A 20,605-nucleotide genomic window follows, 5' to 3' on the forward strand; every position below is an offset into this window, starting at 1 on the left:
ATACAAGTTGTGTTCGGGCTCAAACGAGTCAATAATGAAACTACATGTTGATCCAATTTCAAACAACCGAAAATGAAGCTACAAGTTGCTTTCAACTTCAAACGAGTCTGGAATGAAGCCACAAGTTGTTTCCAACTTCAATCTAGTCAATAATGAAGCTACAAGTTGTTTCCGGGCTCAAACGAGTCAAGAATGGAACTACAAGTTGATTCCAATTTCAAACAACTGAAAATGAAGCTACAAGTTGTTTTCAACTTTGAAAGAGTCTGGAATGAAACCACAAGTTGTTTCCAACCTCAATCTAGTCAATAATGAAGCTACAAGTTGTTTCCGGGTTCAAACGAGTCAAGAATGAAACTACAAGTTGATTCCAATTTCAAACAACTGAAAATGAAGCTACAAGTTGTTTTCAGTTTCAAAAGAGTCTGGAATGAAGCTACAAGTTGTTTCCAACTTCAATCTAGTCAATAATGAAGCTACAAGTTGTGTTCCGGCTCAAACGAGTCAATAATGAAACTACATGTTGATCCAATTTCAAACAACCGAAAATGAAGCTACAGGTTGCTTTCAACTTCAAACGAGTCTGGAATGAAGCCACAAGTTGTTTCCAACTTCAATCTAGTCAATAATGAAGCTACAGGTTCTTTCCGGGCTCAAACGAGTCAAGAATGGAACTACAAGTTGATTCCAATTTCAAACAACTGAAAATGAAGCTACAAGTTGTTTTCAACTTTGAAAGAGTCTTGAATGAAACCACAAGTTGTTTCCAACCACAATCTAGTCAATAATGAAGCTACAAGTTGTTTTTGGGTTCAAACGAGTCAAGAATGAAACTACAAGTTGATTCCAATTTCAAACAACTGAAAATGAAGCTACAAGTTGTTTTCAACTTCAAAAGAGTCTGGAATGAAGCTACAAGTTGTTTCCAACTTCAATCTAGTCAATAATGAAGCTCCAAGTTGTTTTCCGGCTCAAACGAGTCAATAATGAAACTACATGTTGATCCAATTTCAAACAACCGAAAATGAAGCTACAAGTTGCTTTCAACTTCAAACGAGTCTGGAATGAAGCCACAAGTTGTTTCCAACTTCAATCTAGTCAATAATGAAGCTACAAGTTGTTTCCGGGCTCAAACGAGTCAAGAATGGAACTACAAGTTGATTCCAATTTCAAACAACTGAAAATGAAGCTACAAGTTGTTTTCAACTTTGAAAGAGTCTGGAATGAAACCACAAGTTGTTTCCAACCTCAATCTAGTCAATAATGAAGCTACAAGTTGTTTCCGGGTTCAAACGAGTCAAGAATGAAACTACAAGTTGATTCCAATTTCAAACAACTGAAAATGAAGCTACAAGTTGTTTTCAACTTCAAAAGAGTCTGGAATGAAGCTACAAGTTGTTTCCAACTTCAATCTAGTCAATAATGAAGCTACAAGTTGTGTTCGGGCTCAAACGAGTCAATAATGAAACTACATGTTGATCCAATTTCAAACAACCGAAAATGAAGCTACAAGTTGCTTTCAACTTCAAATGAGTCTGGAATGAAGCCACAAGTTGTTTCCAACTTCAATCTAGTCAATAATGAATACAAGTTGTGTTCGGGCTCAAACGAGTCAATAATGAAACTACATGTTGATCCAATTTCAAACAACCGAAAATGAAGCTACAAGTTGCTTTCAACTTCAAACGAGTCTGGAATGAAGCCACAAGTTGTTTCCAACTTCAATCTAGTCAATAATGAAGCTACAAGTTGTTTCCGGGCTCAAACGAGTCAAGAATGGAACTACAAGTTGATTCCAATTTCAAACAACTGAAAATGAAGCTACAAGTTGTTTTCAACTTTGAAAGAGTCTGGAATGAAACCACAAGTTGTTTCCAACCTCAATCTAGTCAATAATGAAGCTACAAGTTGTTTCCGGGTTCAAACGAGTCAAGAATGAAACTACAAGTTGATTCCAATTTCAAACAACTGAAAATGAAGCTACAAGTTGTTTTCAGTTTCAAAAGAGTCTGGAATGAAGCTACAAGTTGTTTCCAACTTCAATCTAGTCAATAATGAAGCTACAAGTTGTGTTCCGGCTCAAACAAGTCAATAATGAAACTACATGTTGATCCAATTTCAAACAACCGAAAATGAAGCTACAGGTTGCTTTCAACTTCAAACGAGTCTGGAATGAAGCCACAAGTTGTTTCCAACTTCAATCTAGTCAATAATGAAGCTACAGGTTCTTTCCGGGCTCAAACGAGTCAAGAATGGAACTACAAGTTGATTCCAATTTCAAACAACTGAAAATGAAGCTACAAGTTGTTTTCAACTTTGAAAGAGTCTTGAATGAAACCACAAGTTGTTTCCAACCTCAATCTAGTCAATAATGAAGCTACAAGTTGTTTTTGGGTTCAAACGAGTCAAGAATGAAACTACAAGTTGATTCCAATTTCAAACAACTGAAAATGAAGCTACAAGTTGTTTTCAACTTCAAAAGAGTCTGGAATGAAGCTACAAGTTGTTTCCAACTTCAATCTAGTCAATAATGAAGCTACAAGTTGTTTTCCGGCTCAAACGAGTCAATAATGAAACTACATGTTGATCCAATTTCAAACAACCGAAAATGAAGCTACAAGTTGCTTTCAACTTCAAACGAGTCTGGAATGAAGCCACAAGTTGTTTTCAACTTCAATCTAGTCAATAATGAAGCTACAAGTTGTTTCCGGGTTCAAACGAGTCAAGAATGAAACTACAAGTTGATTCCAATTTCAAACAACTGAAAATGAAGCTACAAGTTGTTTTCAACTTCAAAAGAGTCTGGAATGAAGCTACAAGTTGTTTCCAACTTCAATCTAGTCAATAATGAAGCTACAAGTTGTGTTCGGGCTCAAACGAGTCAATAATGAAACTACATGTTGATCCAATTTCAAACAACCGAAAATGAAGCTACAAGTTGCTTTCAACTTCAAACGAGTCTGGAATGAAGCCACAAGTTATTTCCAACTTCAATCTAGTCAATAATGAAGCTACAAGTTGTTTCCGGGCTCAAACGAGTCAAGAATGGAACTACAAGTTGATTCCAATTTCAAACAACTGAAAATGAAGCTACAAGTTGTTTTCAACTTTGAAAGAGTCTTGAATGAAACCACAAGTTGTTTCCAACCTCAATCTAGTCAATAATGAAGCTACAAGTTGTTTTTGGTTTCAAACGAGTCAAGAATGAAACTACAAGTTGATTCCAATTTCAAACAACTGAAAATGAAGCTACAAGTTGTTTTCAACTTCAAAAGAGTCTGGAATGAAGCTACAAGTTGTTTCCAACTTCAATCTAGTCAATAATGAAGCTACAAGTTGTGTTCCAGCTCAAACGAGTCAATAATGAAACTACATGTTGATCCAATTTCAAACAACCGAAAATGAAGCTACAAGTTGCTTTCAACTTCAAACGAGTCTGGAATGAAGCCACAAGTTGTTTTCAACTTCAATCTAGTCAATAATGAAGCTACAAGTTGTTTCCGGGCTCAAACGAGTCAAGAATGGAACTACAAGTTGATTCCAATTTCAAACAACTGAAAATGAAGCTACAAATTGTTTTCAACTTTAAAAGAGTCTGGAATGAAACCACAAGTTGTTTCCAACCTCAATCTAGTCAATAATGAAGCTACAAGTTGTTTCCGGGTTCAAACGAGTCAAGAATGAAACTACAAGTTGATTTCAATTTCAAACAACTGAAAATGAAGCTACAAGTTGTTTTCAGTTTCAAAAGAGTCTGGAATGAAGCTACAAGTTGTTTCCAACTTCAATCTAGTCAATAATGAAGCTACAAGTTGTGTTCCGGCTCAAACAAGTCAATAATGAAACTACATGTTGATCCAATTTCAAACAACCGAAAATGAAGCTACAGGTTGCTTTCAACTTCAAACGAGTCTGGAATGAAGCCACAAGTTGTTTCCAACTTCAATCTAGTCAATAATGAAGCTACAGGTTCTTTCCGGGCTCAAACGAGTCAAGAATGGAACTACAAGTTGATTCCAATTTCAAACAACTGAAAATGAAGCTACAAGTTGTTTTCAACTTTGAAAGAGTCTTGAATGAAACCACAAGTTGTTTCCAACCTCAATCTAGTCAATAATGAAGCTACAAGTTGTTTTTGGGTTCAAACGAGTCAAGAATGAAACTACAAGTTGATTCCAATTTCAAACAACTGAAAATGAAGCTACAAGTTGTTTTCAACTTCAAAAGAGTCTGGAATGAAGCTACAAGTTGTTTCCAACTTCAATCTAGTCAATAATGAAGCTACAAGTTGTTTTCCGGCTCAAACGAGTCAATAATGAAACTACATGTTGATCCAATTTCAAACAACCGAAAATGAAGCTACAAGTTGCTTTCAACTTCAAACGAGTCTGGAATGAAGCCACAAGTTGTTTTCAACTTCAATCTAGTCAATAATGAAGCTACAAGTTGTTTCCGGGTTCAAACGAGTCAAGAATGAAACTACAAGTTGATTCCAATTTCAAACAACTGAAAATGAAGCTACAAGTTGTTTTCAACTTCAAAAGAGTCTGGAATGAAGCTACAAGTTGTTTCCAACTTCAATCTAGTCAATAATGAAGCTACAAGTTGTGTTCGGGCTCAAACGAGTCAATAATGAAACTACATGTTGATCCAATTTCAAACAACCGAAAATGAAGCTACAAGTTGCTTTCAACTTCAAACGAGTCTGGAATGAAGCCACAAGTTATTTCCAACTTCAATCTAGTCAATAATGAAGCTACAAGTTGTTTCCGGGCTCAAACGAGTCAAGAATGGAACTACAAGTTGATTCCAATTTCAAACAACTGAAAATGAAGCTACAAGTTGTTTTCAACTTTGAAAGAGTCTTGAATGAAACCACAAGTTGTTTCCAACCTCAATCTAGTCAATAATGAAGCTACAAGTTGTTTTTGGTTTCAAACGAGTCAAGAATGAAACTACAAGTTGATTCCAATTTCAAACAACTGAAAATGAAGCTACAAGTTGTTTTCAACTTCAAAAGAGTCTGGAATGAAGCTACAAGTTGTTTCCAACTTCAATCTAGTCAATAATGAAGCTACAAGTTGTGTTCCAGCTCAAACGAGTCAATAATGAAACTACATGTTGATCCAATTTCAAACAACCGAAAATGAAGCTACAAGTTGCTTTCAACTTCAAACGAGTCTGGAATGAAGCCACAAGTTGTTTTCAACTTCAATCTAGTCAATAATGAAGCTACAAGTTGTTTCCGGGCTCAAACGAGTCAAGAATGGAACTACAAGTTGATTCCAATTTCAAACAACTGAAAATGAAGCTACAAATTGTTTTCAACTTTAAAAGAGTCTGGAATGAAACCACAAGTTGTTTCCAACCTCAATCTAGTCAATAATGAAGCTACAAGTTGTTTCCGGGTTCAAACGAGTCAAGAATGAAACTACAAGTTGATTTCAATTTCAAACAACTGAAAATGAAGCTACAAGTTGTTTTCAGTTTCAAAAGAGTCTGGAATGAAGCTACAAGTTGTTTCCAACTTCAATCTAGTCAATAATGAAGCTACAAGTTGTGTTCCGGCTCAAACAAGTCAATAATGAAACTACATGTTGATCCAATTTCAAACAACCGAAAATGAAGCTACAGGTTGCTTTCAACTTCAAACGAGTCTGGAATGAAGCCACAAGTTGTTTCCAACTTCAATCTAGTCAATAATGAAGCTACAGGTTCTTTCCGGGCTCAAACGAGTCAAGAATGGAACTACAAGTTGATTCCAATTTCAAACAACTGAAAATGAAGCTACAAGTTGTTTTCAACTTTGAAAGAGTCTTGAATGAAACCACAAGTTGTTTCCAACCTCAATCTAGTCAATAATGAAGCTACAAGTTGTTTTTGGGTTCAAACGAGTCAAGAATGAAACTACAAGTTGATTCCAATTTCAAACAACTGAAAATGAAGCTACAAGTTGTTTTCAACTTCAAAAGAGTCTGGAATGAAGCTACAAGTTGTTTCCAACTTCAATCTAGTCAATAATGAAGCTACAAGTTGTTTTCCGGCTCAAACGAGTCAATAATGAAACTACATGTTGATCCAATTTCAAACAACCGAAAATGAAGCTACAAGTTGCTTTCAACTTCAAACGAGTCTGGAATGAAGCCACAAGTTGTTTTCAACTTCAATCTAGTCAATAATGAAGCTACAAGTTGTTTCCGGGTTCAAACGAGTCAAGAATGAAACTACAAGTTGATTCCAATTTCAAACAACTGAAAATGAAGCTACAAGTTGTTTTCAACTTCAAAAGAGTCTGGAATGAAGCTACAAGTTGTTTCCAACTTCAATCTAGTCAATAATGAAGCTACAAGTTGTGTTCGGGCTCAAACGAGTCAATAATGAAACTACATGTTGATCCAATTTCAAACAACCGAAAATGAAGCTACAAGTTGCTTTCAACTTCAAACGAGTCTGGAATGAAGCCACAAGTTATTTCCAACTTCAATCTAGTCAATAATGAAGCTACAAGTTGTTTCCGGGCTCAAACGAGTCAAGAATGGAACTACAAGTTGATTCCAATTTCAAACAACTGAAAATGAAGCTACAAGTTGTTTTCAACTTTGAAAGAGTCTTGAATGAAACCACAAGTTGTTTCCAACCTCAATCTAGTCAATAATGAAGCTACAAGTTGTTTTTGGTTTCAAACGAGTCAAGAATGAAACTACAAGTTGATTCCAATTTCAAACAACTGAAAATGAAGCTACAAGTTGTTTTCAACTTCAAAAGAGTCTGGAATGAAGCTACAAGTTGTTTCCAACTTCAATCTAGTCAATAATGAAGCTACAAGTTGTGTTCCAGCTCAAACGAGTCAATAATGAAACTACATGTTGATCCAATTTCAAACAACCGAAAATGAAGCTACAAGTTGCTTTCAACTTCAAACGAGTCTGGAATGAAGCCACAAGTTGTTTTCAACTTCAATCTAGTCAATAATGAAGCTACAAGTTGTTTCCGGGCTCAAACGAGTCAAGAATGGAACTACAAGTTGATTCCAATTTCAAACAACTGAAAATGAAGCTACAAATTGTTTTCAACTTTAAAAGAGTCTGGAATGAAACCACAAGTTGTTTCCAACCTCAATCTAGTCAATAATGAAGCTACAAGTTGTTTCCGGGTTCAAACGAGTCAAGAATGAAACTACAAGTTGATTCTGTTAGGTCCAGAAACGATTGTAGAAGGGGGGGTTGAATACAATCGTCACTAAAAAATCGCGGCGGAATAATCTGATTTGAATTAAACTTTTAATCAGATATTAATTAATTAATATAACAATGTTTTAAGTCGTTATATAATTAATAAGGTTCGTTTTAATGTCCACTAAAGTTCGTAGAATAAATTCGACAGGATGTATTCTAGTTTAGTGATTAAAACAACCGAGTGATCAAAGCACAGAAAACTGTGGATATAACAATTGCAAGTTACAAACAACTTGAAAGCTTTTACAATGCTTGAACAACATACAAATGAAGAAGTGAAGCCATATTTATAGGCAAATCACTTGGATCTAGGTATGACATTGAAAGGAATGACTTTCTAGCTTAGGAATGACTTAAAACAACAAAGCCATGCCAAACAAGGAGAAGGAATGACATTTTAAGAGAAAGCCATACTGAAAAACTCGGTATGACTTAATCTGACTTGGCCACTAAGTCATTCGGTATGACTTTTAACACAAAAGCCATTCTGATCACTTCGGTATGACTTTTCTAAGTCATAATCACTCAAGTCATACACACAACTAAGAATCCCTGAATCAAAGACACGGTATGACATTATTATGTCATAGCAGTGCAAGCCATATGCAAGCAATCGGTATGACATTGAACCAGAATGTCATACCGAATGGAATGTATACTCAACTGTCATCAGAATGACTTTTTCAAGTCATTTCTGAGAAAGTCTAGAAGCAGGGCACGGTATGACATTATTAAATAATGTCATACCGAGTCATGTGATGCATTTATCAGTTTAAATAAAGTATATAAATATTAGATAATTACCCACTTAATTATATTAATTATATAAATTCATAAATTAAATTAATTCGAAGGTGAATTAATTTAATAAATAAATTATACAACCAATTTAATTATTTTGATTAGTGAGATAATTAAATAAATACTTATAAAATGTATATCTTCATCAGCAGAGACTTCCGGCATGATTAAACTTTGTAGATCTTTGTCTTGATCGAACGGCCACTTGTAGTTGATGCAGAATACTTAATTAGAGTAGCTGACACACAAATGTACTGTCTGGTTCATCTGAATCAAGCTGAATTAAATATTCTTTATCAAATAAACATTTGAGATGTGGCTTGTTCGTCGATTCTTTGTCTTCGTAGTTCTTCTTCATTAGTAACAATAGTATGGAATCTTCTGAATAAGTAAAGTATTAAAACTTTATACCTTCTGGACTTCTGGACGTGCTACAAAAGATTATTTGTACACTGAGGCTTGAACATATTAATGAACTTCTTCCAGTGGTGTGCAGCAGCATCCTGAAATTCTTCAGACATATAATTTCAATAAATCACTTGACGTTCTTCGTACGGATTCCTTCAACAGTACTTGCTATTTACCTTGCTTTCTTATCAGAGTTGAGTTGGTACCTCTTTAATTACAAATAGGCTAAACATATGCCTTTCAATCTCCCCCTATTTGTTTGTTAACATAACATGCAAATTATCGAGAGGATAACTCAACTAACTGATAAGACAAAGGATTAAACATGAATTGTAAATAGCAAAACGTTTCTGGTATTTCATTAAACATTCACCAGAATTCAAAAGATTACATTAGATTACAAAAGGATGTTCTTATTGAACATATATTACAAATCCCTAATGAATCTAAAGATCAACTTCTCCTTCTTCGATATCAGAAGTGTGAAGGATAGGAGTTGATGGTTCTTCCCTGGTTGGCACTTCAGATGTAGTGGATTCACCACGCTTCTTTCGTTCCTTTGCCAGAGCCAGTTGATGAAGTACTTCCAAATCCACAGGGTCTTCGCGGAAGTCTGATGGCTGAGATTTTGTAACATTTTTCATCCTTCGAAAGTACTGAGCAACATTCTTTCGAGTGCAGTAAGCAAGAATCACATCATCAGCATCAGACTTAGCTTTAGAAGCAAAGCCCTTGGTTCTTAAAAGAGTGGAGGCAAGAGCAAGTTGTTTAGCTGGATACTTTGGCAAGGCTTCTTCGTTGAGATAGACAGTGCTGAAGATCTCCTTGTGAACGAACTTAACACAGTAAGGATTCCTGACAACCTGAGGACTGTTGAATATAGCTTGTTCCAGCAGTTTGTCACGAAGGAGTTCATTCAGGTTGGAGCTTCGCCTAACCTTGTTTCGAAGCACCCAGAGCTCAGATACAGAGAATGATTTCAGAGATTCGACGGATAGTCTGAAAGAACCATTCCTCTGTGTATAGACAATTAGCTCCCATTGCTCTAGCAAATTGTTGACCCCCACAGTCACATAATTTAGTTCCAAAGCAAAGGCATGCATAAAGACATCCTCGTCAGGGTTTACCTCTCTAAGATCATAGATCAGAGATAAGAACTTTTTGTCGTCGAAAGGCTCCCTTTGAGGTCCATTAAAGATTCTTCTTGCAATGTCCCAGCTTTTTCCTTCTTTCCTCCTTATATCAAGATTCTTCTGCTTGATTGCAGCATCATAGATTTTCTGTTTCTCGATCTTGATTTGTTCTTCTGTGATCAACTTGTCCTCTAGAAGTTTTTGGAAATCACGAAGCTTACGCTTCCTAGCTTCATTTTCAGCTTTGAACTTCCGGACATTCTCCTCATGTTCTAGGTCAACAGGTTCTTCATCCTGAAACAAATAACCCTCATCAAATTTACCTTCTTCTTCTTCTGCTTGACGATAGGTGATAAGTGGTATTTATACACACTTATAGGCCTTCATTTCCACTTAAATTGGTTGGTTGTACTTAAGTGTTTAGTGTCTTTTGATGTGTTTTTAGTGTTTTTCTGTGCAGGTCACGAGTTGAGGTGATGAAGTGATTTTCTATCATTTTAGGTTGTTTTTGGTGCATTATTTGAAAGAATAGAGAATTGTGGATTCATCACGACTTGGGATTTTGTGGGTACATCTTCTACAAACCCTCACGAGAACACACTCGTCCACTAGAGCTATCTAGGGGTTTAAAGGGCTTGTTGCATGTGCTAAATGCAACCGTGATCACCTACGGAAGTGGTACTAGAGCGAGGAAGGACATGCACGCGAGAACGAGCTGAAAAACGAAGAATAGGGCTGCCAGTGGCAGACAGTAGCGCGCCCGCGCTAACCTCTAGCGCGCCCGCGCTACCTACTGCTGCCACTAGCGCGCCTGCGCCCTCCAGAAGTGCTCCGGGCCGATTTTTACAGCTTTTCTGATGGATTTTCGCAGCGGACGAGGCCTGGTTGACTTAGTCAAAGCATTTTAATTTCTCAAGTGTAAAAACCCTAGCCTCGAAGTAGTTTTAGATCGTAGAATATCGGATTATAGTTTTATCAGTTTTTCTCTTGTAATCAAGCACATTATCAGTTTTGTATTGGATCGTTCTTCGCGAGGAAGTGACAGTTTCGAGCGAGATCGTGAACATCAAATCTGTAACGTTGTGTCTTTATTATTAATTCAAGTACTTTTATTCCGTTTAATTCTCGTCTTTTATTTATCATGTTTTTGTTAGAACCCATGATGTCGATTAGTTCGATTATGAACTAACCGCCTTCATGGGATTCTAATGGACTTATCGATGTAGTCTAGCGAAGAATATTACTTGGTTGATTGTGTGACGTACGTTGATTTCTTTGCATGAGCCGTGCTTATTCTTCTTAGGAGCGTAGCTAACTTCTAAGTTGTTTGTTAATTCTTTCTGAAGCGAGAGTGGATGATTGAATTTAGAACTATGCCATGTAAATATAGGATTATGTGAATGAAACATAATTTGTGGTAGACTTGAACTAATTTTATCACCCTGTGTAATCACGATAGACGACTTGTTATTAAACCTCTCTGCTTACACTACCGCTATAGAGATATAGGGTCTGAGCTTTGTTGGTGTCCATGAGATTTCTGTCTTAATTGCGGATTTTGATTGGTATGATATGTGTGCAACGAGAGTTGGCATGTATTACTTTAGTGTTGTCTGATTAGGATCAACAGTCGCATGTTAATCAGTAATTTCAATTCTAGATGAATTCGATAATGAAGTTAGAATCCCATGTGTTTTCCTATTCTGAATTTGATTAGTAATTTTAGTTATTAGTATAAAAGAAACCATCTTTGTTAATTGTCTTGGCAGTGATAATTGATCATACATTGTTGCATAGGTGCGTATTCTTAATTCACCAGTCTCTGTGGGATCGAACTTAATATATTACTTGTGATCACGTTCGCTTGCGTGTAGATTTTTGCGAACAAGTTTTTGGCGCCGCTGCCGGGGACTCGGTGTTAATTAAGTAGTTTATGTACTTGTCATCAGTGTGCATTAAAATTCACTGACTAGGATTCTTTTCTCTTCTCACTTTTCTTCTTTTCTTTATTTCAGGTACTTGGATCGCGTTTATGCTAACACGTTCTCAAGCTCGTAAAAAAGCAATTGATTCATCTTCATCTTCTTCTTCTGATTCTGAAACAATGACAGAACCTGAAGCACAAACAGACAGTAAGGCATTGAAGGATTTCTCTATGCCAAAGATCGATGATATCCAGTCAAGCATTGTCAGGCCTGCAATCGCAGCCAAAGCCTTTGAAATCAAACCAGGAACTATTCAAATGGTCCAGAACTCGGTACAGTATGGGGGTTCTCCTACTGAAGACCCTAATATGCATATACGTAATTTTATAGAGATCTGTGACACTTTCAAATTTAATGACGTCTCTGATGATGCTGTGAAGCTAAGGCTTTTCCCATTTTCACTGAGAGATAAGGCGAAGGGATGGTTACATTCTTTACCTTCTGGTTCTATTACTACATGGGAAGATCTAGCTCAGAAATTTCTCACTAAATTCTTCCCCATGGCAAAGACTGCTGCACTACGAAATGCTCTATCTCAATTCTCTCAACAATCAGGGGAAACATTCTGTGAAGCATGGGAGCGATATAAGGAGATGCTAAGAAAGTGTCCCCACCATGGCATGCCGGATTGGATGCAAATAAACAGTTTCTATAATGGTCTTGGACCTCAATCCAGACCTATGCTTGATGCTGCTTCTGACGGTGCACTATGGGCTAAAAGTTATGAAGAAGCTTATGATCTTATTGAAATGATGGCTGCTAATGAATATCAGAACCCTACTCAAAGACTTACTCAAGGGAAGGTAGCCGGAATTCTTGATCTGGACGCGTCTACAGCTATAGCAGCTCAACTTAAGGCTCTCACGATGAAAGTCGATTCTCTGGCTCACCAAGGAATTCAACAGCCAATCTCTATTTGCGAATTATGTGCTGGTACTCATGCTACTGATCAGTGTGCCATTTCTAGTGAATCAGCACAATTTGTGAGCAACTTCCAGAGAGGTCAACAGCCTGCTCCAGCTACTTACCATCCTAACAACCGAAATCATCCGAATTTCAGCTAGAGTAATAATCAGAGTTATAATCAGCCTCAACAAGGATTTCAACAGGGACCTAAACAGTATAGTCAGGCTGGGACTTCACAACAGTATGCACCTAAACAGCCATATCACCCTCCAGGATTTCAGAATCATGGGCAAACAACTAACGAAAGGTCTGACATGGAAGAGCTAAGACTCATGTACAAGAGTCAGGCAGTAACTTTAAAAGCCTTGGAGACACAAGTCGGTCAGTTGGCTAACGCTTTATTAAGCAGACCACAGGGGAATCTCCCTAGTGATACAGAGGTACCAGGTAAGAGGGACCCTAAAGAGCAAGTCCAATCCATTACGCTGAGATCTGGAAAAACTACAACAGGGCTTACCTCAACATTAGTACAAGATCAGGATGATGAACCGCAAGAAATTCCAGCAGAACTTCCTTCGAATACAAATGGCATAAAACCTACTGTTGAAATGGACAAGGCTATCCCTACAGCTGCTCCAGTATCAAAGCCATTATATCCACCACCTCCGTTTCCTAGGAGGTTAAAAAAACAGCAGCTGGATAAGCAATTTGGTAAATTCCTTGAAGTTTTCAAAAAACTTCACATCAACATTCTGTTTGCTGAAGCACTCGAGCAAATGCCTAGCTATGCCAAGTTCATGAAGGGTATTCTTTCAAAAAAGCTAAAGCTCGAGGAGTTAGAGACAGTAGCTCTAACAGAGGAATGTAGCGCTGTGCTTCAACAAAAATTACCACCTAAGCTGAAAGACCCGGGAAGCTTTACTATCCCTTGCACTATTGGGAAGTTCTCTTTTGATAAGTGTCTATGCGACTTAGGAGCTAGCATCAATCTGATGCCTCTATCTATCTTCACACAACTTGGCCTGCCAGAGCTCAAGCCGACAAACATGTCTTTACAACTAGCTGATCGTTCGATCACATATCCGAGGGGTATAATTGAAGATGTGCTAGTCAAGGTTGATAAATTAATATTTCCAGCCGATTTCGTGATTCTTGATTTTGAAGAAGACAAGAGAATTCCTATCATCTTGGGTAGACCCTTTTTAGCCACCGGCCAAACTTTGATCGATGTAAAAAAAGGGGAACTTACAATGAGAATACAAGACCAGACGGTCACGTTCAACGTATTCAATGCAATGAAATTACCAACTGATGAGGAATCTTGTTTCAGTATGGATGTACTTGATTCTACGGCAGAAACCAATAGCCAGCGGATTTTGCAGGATGATGTATTGGAAGCAATCCTTACCAATGATGAGGAATTGGATAGTGAAGAAGAATTGGAAGAAATCCATCATCTTAACTCATCACCTTGGCGAAGGAATTTTGAACCACCTGTCGAATCTCTTGGCTTGGGGGAACAAAAGGAAGATCATAAACCATTACAACCATCAGTGATCGAAGCACCTAAACTTGAACTTAAACCGCTACCGGATCACTTGAGGTATGCTTTTCTTGGTGAAAGTTCTACTCTTCCTGTTATTATTGCAGTTAACCTGTCAGGTGAAGAAGAGGAAAAACTTTTGAGGGTGCTAAGGGAATTCAAAACAGCCATTGGGTGGACTATAGCTGATATCAAGGGAATCAGTCCATCCTTTTGTCAACACAAAATCCTCATCGAAGAAGGAAGCAAACCTTCAGTGGAACAACAGAGAAGGTTAAATCCTATCATGAAGGAGGTTGTAAAGAAAGAGATTCTTAAATGGCTCGATGCAGGTATCATATATCCCATTTCAGATAGCTCATGGGTGAGTCCAGTACAATGTGTGCCTAAGAAAGGAGGCATGACAGTAGTAGCCAACGAAAAAGGGGAACTCATCTCAACTAGAACTGTCACTGGTTGGAGAATCTGCATGGATTACAGAAAGCTGAATAAAGCTACAAGGAAGGATCACTTCCCTCTGCCTTTTATTGATCAGATGCTTGACAGGTTGGCTGGTCATGAATTCTATTGCCTGTTGGATGGGTATTCTGGCTATAATCAGATTGCTATTTCTCCGGAGGATCAAGAAAAGACAACCTTTACATGTCCTTATGGTACATTTGCATTCCGAAGAGTACCTTTTGGCTTATGCGGTGCACCAGCCACTTTTCAAAGGTGCATGATGGCAATATTCTCAGAGATGATCGGCATCAATGTGGAGGTATTCATGGATGATTTTTCTGTATTCGGAACATCTTATGACGAATGCCTCACGAATCTGAGAATGGTTCTTAAGCGATGTGTGGAATCTAATCTGATTCTCAATTGGGAAAAATGCCATTTCATGGTGAAAGAAGGAATCATATTGGGACATAAAGTATCTGCCAAGGGACTGGAAGTTGATAAAGCGAAGGTGGAAACAATTAAAAATCTCCCTCCACCACTCTCAGTTAAAGGCATCCGAAGCTTCCTTGGTCATGCAGGTTTCTATCGAAGGTTCATCAAGGACTTCTCAAAAATTTCTAAACCTCTTTGCAATCTGTTAGAGAAAGACATTCCATTCAAATTTGATGAGGAGTGCTTGGAAGCATTTGAAATCTTGAAAAAGAAGTTGACATCAACACCTATCATCACTGCACCTGATTGGAGTAAACCATTCGAATTAATGTGTGATGCCAGTGATTATGATGTAGGAGCTGTACTGGGCCAGCGTACAAGTAATGTGTTTCATGTTATCTATTATGCCAGCAAAACATTAAATGATGCACAATTGAACTACACTACTACTGAAAAAGAACTTCTAGCTATTGTCTTTAGCTTTGAAAAGTTCAGGTCTTATCTTCTTGGAACAAAGGTGGTGGTATACACTGATCATGCAGCCATTCGGTATCTCATTTCAAAGAAGGATTCCAAACCAAGGCTAATTCGTTGGGTTCTATTACTCCAAGAGTTTGATGTAGAAATAAAAGATCGGAAGGGCACAGAAAATCAAGTAGCAGATCATTTATCCCGACTAGAAGATCATAGCAAACAAACTACCGATAACACTCTTATTAATGAATTCTTCCCAGATGAACAGTTGTTTGGAGTTGAGACAGAAGAGCCATGGTTTGCTGACATTGTAAATTATTTAGTAAGTAAGGTCATTCCTCCAGAGTTCTCTTATGCTCAACGCAAGAAATTTCTTCACGATGTGAAATGGTATATTTGGGATGAACCCTTTCTGTTTAAACAAGGAGTCGATCAGATTCTCAGACGGTGTATTCCTAATAATGAAGTTGAGGGAGTTTTGCGCGAGTGCCATTCCACTGGTTATGGGGGCCATTATAGCGGAGAGAAGACATCAAAGAGGGTACTTCAAGCAGGTTTTTACTGGCCAACTCTGTTTAAAGATGCTCATCAGTTCGTGTTGGGTTGCGATCGTTGTCAACGTACAGGTAATATTTCTAGGAGGAATGAAATGCCTCTTAAAATGCTTTTGGAAGTCGAAATATTCGATGTTTGGGGTATTGACTTTATGGGACCGTTCGTTTCGTCTTGCAACAACCAGTATATTCTATTAGCAGTTGATTATGTGTCTAAATGGGTGGAGGTGAAAGCCTTACCTACAAATGATGCCAAGGTAGTCTTGCAATTTCTTCAAAAACAAATCTTTACCCGTTTCGGGGTTCCTAGAGTCATTATCAGTGATGAAGGCTCTCATTTCTGCAATCGGAAATTCACAACCTTGATGACGAGATATAATATCAATCACCGGGTTGCTACTGCTTATCATCCTCAAACAAATGGTCAAGCTGAAGTGTCGAACAGAGAGATCAAACGCATATTAGAGAAGGTGGTTAACCCTTCTAGGAAAGACTGGTCCTTGCGATTAGACGAGGCTGCTTGGGCTTATCGAACAGCTTACAAAACACCGTTGGGTACTTCTCCATTTCAGCTAGTGTTTGGGAAGGCTTGTCACTTACCAGTAGAATTGGAACATAAAGCTTATTGGGCACTAAAGAAGTTGAATTTCGACTTACAGTTAGCTGGAGAGAAACGCATGATTCAACTCAATGAGTTGGAGGAGTTCCGCCTCCGTGCTTATGAAAGTAACAAACTCTACAAAGAGAAGGTGAAAAGATTGCATGATCAGCGGCTGATACAAAAATCTTTTGTGGTAGGACAATTGGTTCTATTGTATAACTCTCGGTTGAAGCTGTTTCCAGGGAAACTCAAGTCACGCTGGTCGGGGCCGTTTACGGTCAAGACGGTATTCCCCCACGGTGCAGTAGAAATCTATGCCAAATCACCGGATGAATCATTTAAAGTTAATGGTCAACGGTTGAAGCCTTACTTTGGCGGAAATGTGAATCGTGAGGTACAAACCACGATTCTTCAATCGGACTCAGATTAATTCTGGACTTCACGTCGAGCTAACGACGTTAAACAAGCGCTTCGTGGGAGGCAACCCACGCATTGGAACCACATTGTACCATTGTAAACCTCAAAAACACAAAAAACGAGAAAAATCAGCCCTGGGTGTCAGACACCAGCGCGCCCGCGCTAGTGTCCAGCGCGCCCGCGCTAAAGTGAACAGCGCGCCCGCGCTACACTTAGCGCGGCCGCGCTACTGACTGCCAGGAGTCCGAAATTTCTCCCAAAAATATTTTATTTTCGTTTTTAAAAGCCCACAATCCTAATTTTGCATGCCTAGCCCGAAATATATCCTCTATAACCCTAACTCAGCTCTCATATCCTTATATAAACACAAAACCCATCTCCAATTCCTATTATAATTCTATAAACCCTAATTATATATACACATCCATACACACAACTACCTCCAAATCTCTCAAACCCACTACACACAATTCTCTTGCAACTCTAAATCTCTATCAATGGCACCCAAAAGAGCCCGAAGATCACAAGGACCAAGCACCCAAGCCCCTACATCTAGCGATTCTTCCTCGATGGGTGAGGTTGAGTTCACCTCCGATGGTGCACGAACCGAGTTTCAACGGCTTATGAATAAGTCGATAGTCAAGGAGAGGGGATTCTTACCCACGGCGGAAGATGGTGAGCTTTTGAACATGATTCAAGAACGGGGTTGGGAGTCGTTTTGCGAGGCTCCGGAGGCGGTTCCCTTGGCTATTATTCGAGAGTTTTATGCTAATGCCAAAGAGAATCGCGATGGGTTCACGGTGGTGCGAGGAATCCGTGTGGATTATAGTGCGGAGGCGATCCGTAGAGTGATTGGGGGGCGTGCCAAGCGCCGTAATGAAGAAGATTGGGTTGTTGAGAGGATCGGGCATGCCAAACGCCGGTTTGATGATGATCCGGTTGATCTTGAGCGGTTAGTGTATGATATGTTTGTGCCGGACACGACTTGGAAGATGACAGCACCTCCTTTGCCGGCACATGTTTCGTTTCCAGCAGCCGCGTTGAACCGGTATGCGAAGGCGTGGAACGCCTTCATCTGTGCTAACATCATGCCATCTTCACATGGGCATGAAGTGACAGTGGATAGAGCTATTCTGCTCTTTGGGATTGTCTCGGGCAAGTATATTGATCTGGGACATGTTATTCATCAGGGGATTCTGAGGTTCTTACAGGGAGGAACCACTGGTGCCATTCCATATGGCACAATTGTGACGAAGCTCTGTCGATCAAGTGGTGTTCGTTGGCCAGCCAACGAGCAATTACAGTTGCCAGCAACACTTATTGATCATTCGGCGATCAGTCGGATGACAGAGTGGGATGGAGGAGTTCCCCACCCTCGAGGCCTAGGATACATATATGATGAGATGCCAGGGGGACGTCCAGCATTTGTTAGGAGGGAGCAGACTAGAGCTTCTGGAGCGGGTACTTCACAGACGGAGAGGAGCTCCGAACCGATGGGAGATGTTCATTATCGCCGATTAGCGAGACGGATGGACGCCATGCATGACATCCACCAGAGGTTTGCGTTTGACTTGACACAGGCTCTAGGTAGTGCTTTCCAGGCACAGGGGGTCACAGTTCAGTGGCCAGTATTCGGAGCAGGGATGCAGTATCCTCCACCTGATTCACCTCCAGTGGAGGAGGGGGAGGACTCGGACTCCGAGTAGGTATGTGGGTGCTCTAGCCTTTTTATCACTTTCAATGGGGACATTGAAAATTTTAAGTTTGGGGGTGGTAATCTAAGGAAGAGCATGTTATTTTATTTTGTTTACTATTGCATGTGTTAGTTAGTTCATGTAGTTCACGTTTTTTTTATTATTTTGCCTTGATTATTTCTCACGTTTTTTTTTTATTATTTTATTCAATTTTTTTTTTATTTTACATGTTTAGTGGTAATTGTCGTAGTTAGTATCACGAGCATTTGCATGAATTATGAAGTTAAGCCAAGTTAATTGCCTATGATGAGCTATGTGCGTAGTTCTTGATTAGTAGTTTCAATTGCAATGCTAGGTTAGTACTTGGAAATTGCTTGTGTTGGAAATTGTAATTCACATATGTTCTTGAGATAGGATTTAGACGAAATTCCATGAATTCTAGGATTGAATTGAGCACCCTTCAGCTTAGGTCTGTAAATCTTAAGTTTGGGGGAACTGAGGAGTAGATATACCTTTCTAGAAAAAAAAAATATATAGAAAAAAAAAAGGAAAAAAAATAGTAGTAAATAAATTCACAAAAAAAAAATAAGTGGTAGAATTAACTAGGTTGAGCTCATTAGTACTCGAGCAATTAAGTCTGAGGGGACTTTGTGCCTAACAACCTAAAGCCCTTCGTGGTTTGGGATTGTTGACCCAACGCTCGCTACATGGGTACTAGTGCATAAATCTTTAGGGATCTCAACCATTGCACGGTTAAATAAACCACTAGAATAAGGTGAATAATTGGTGTGTGAAGTCTTGAGGTGTTCGTGACGCATTTACACTGCGAAGCGCTCTGACCTTAGACCGAGCAATTAATCACCAATAAAAAGAAAAAAATAAAATAAAAAATATATAGTGAATAAAATAGAAGGGTGTGGACATTCTTTGGGACCTTGGCTTTTAGTTGGACTTGAGTGACGGGGTGTTAGTTTTAAACTTTTACGATTCTTGATTGGGGATTCTGTGGGAGTAGTAGTTTTTGTCTTGTCTCAATATAAGAGCATGCTTGCACACATTGGCACTCCACACTTGTAAATGGAAGAGTAATTGACTTGGTAGCGAGAGAAGTGAAATTCGAGAACATTAGCACAATCTGAGGTATTATAATTGGCAAGGCAATTACTTCATAGTTTACTCATTCATCACGTAGTTGCATTCATGCATTGCATTGTATTATTGTATAGTGTCGTTGACGCTTGAGGACAAGCTTCAGTTTAAGTTTGGGGGTGTGATAAGTGGTATTTATACACACTTATAGGCCTTCATTTCCACTTAAATTGGTTGGTTGTACTTAAGTGTTTAGTGTCTTTTGATGTGTTTTTAGTGTTTTTCTGTGCAGGTCACGAGTTGAGGTGATGAAGTGATTTTCTATCATTTTAGGTTGTTTTTGGTGCATTATTTGCAAGAATAGAGAATTGTGGATTCATCACGACTTGGGATTTTGTGGGTACATCTTCTACAAACCCTCACGAGAACACACTCGTCCACTAGAGCTATCTAGGGTTTAAAGGGCTTGTTGCATGTGCTAAATGCAACCGTGATCACCTACGGAAGTGGTACTAGAGCGAGGAAGGACATGCACGCGAGAACGAGCTGAAAAACGAAGAATAGGGCTGCCAGTGGCAGACAGTAGCGCGCCCGCGCTAACCTCTAGCGCGCCCGCGCTACCTACTGCTGCCACTAGCGCACCTGCGCTAGTTTAGCGCGGCCGCGCCCTCCAGAAGTGCTCCGGGCCGATTTTTACAGCTTTTCTGATGGATTTTCGCAGCGGACGAGGCCCGGTTGACTTAGTCAAAGCATTTTAATTTCTCAAGTGTAAAAACCCTAGCCTCGAAGTAGTTTTAGATCGTAGAATATCGGATTATAGTTTTATCAGTTTTTCTCTTGTAATCAAGCACATTATCAGTTTTGTATTGGATCGTTCTTCGCGAGGAAG

General features: G+C 38.9%; 1 non-coding gene across 1 annotated transcript; it reads right to left on the reverse strand.

Moving 5' to 3' along the window:
- Window positions 1-12,077: 12,077 nt before the first annotated feature.
- LOC135151892 (small nucleolar RNA R71) lies at window positions 12,078-12,184 on the reverse strand. The gene has a single exon (XR_010290799.1). It is a non-coding gene; the product is annotated as a small nucleolar RNA R71 (small nucleolar RNA).
- Between the last annotated feature and the right edge of the window lie 8,421 nt (window positions 12,185-20,605).

Source organism: Daucus carota, chromosome 3, assembly GCF_001625215.2.
Source record: "Daucus carota subsp. sativus chromosome 3, DH1 v3.0, whole genome shotgun sequence".
Lineage (NCBI taxonomy): Eukaryota > Viridiplantae > Streptophyta > Magnoliopsida > Apiales > Apiaceae > Daucus > Daucus carota.